Raw genomic sequence first — 559 nt, 5'->3', positions numbered from 1 at the left:
ATCGACTGAGTGCTACCATGGGAATGTGCAATTTATACAAGTGGCTCAGGTCTTCCAATGTAGAGTGAGTGCTCGCCCAATGTTTGAATGAACACGAAGGCACTTTAAGTTTTCATTACATTCATAGCAAAACATGTTTTAAAATGTATTAAAAGCCCGATGTCAACTGCTTAGGTGAAGATGTTTCCATGCCATATCATGAGGATTGCTAGACCTTATTTCACCAAATTTGTCCTTGCAGATTGATAAAGGTGGATGGGATTAGGTTTGGGATCAGTTCAGGTATCACTCACCACTGATGTCAACCGTGGCCAGGAATTTAACTCATGTCACCAGGTTCAGAGCTCAGTGAGCAACCATTTGGCCACTGCTCCACCGTGACTCATGTCAAATGTGACCTATTTCCTAGAAATGCCCCCTTCTACCAATAATATAACAAATGCATTTCACCTACAATTAAAGTATACTGTATACAACAACCATTCACTCGAGCACAAGCATATGTTTTATGACAATCTATTAATCGAATGCCAGTTACTTGTAAATTGACATATTTCAG

This window comes from Petromyzon marinus, chromosome 1 (assembly GCF_048934315.1).
Source record: "Petromyzon marinus isolate PM22_M1 ecotype Great Lakes invasive population chromosome 1, UKy_Petmar_22M1.pri1.0, whole genome shotgun sequence".
Taxonomy (NCBI): domain Eukaryota; kingdom Metazoa; phylum Chordata; class Hyperoartia; order Petromyzontiformes; family Petromyzontidae; genus Petromyzon; species Petromyzon marinus.
This window is presented reverse-complemented; position numbering follows the sequence as displayed.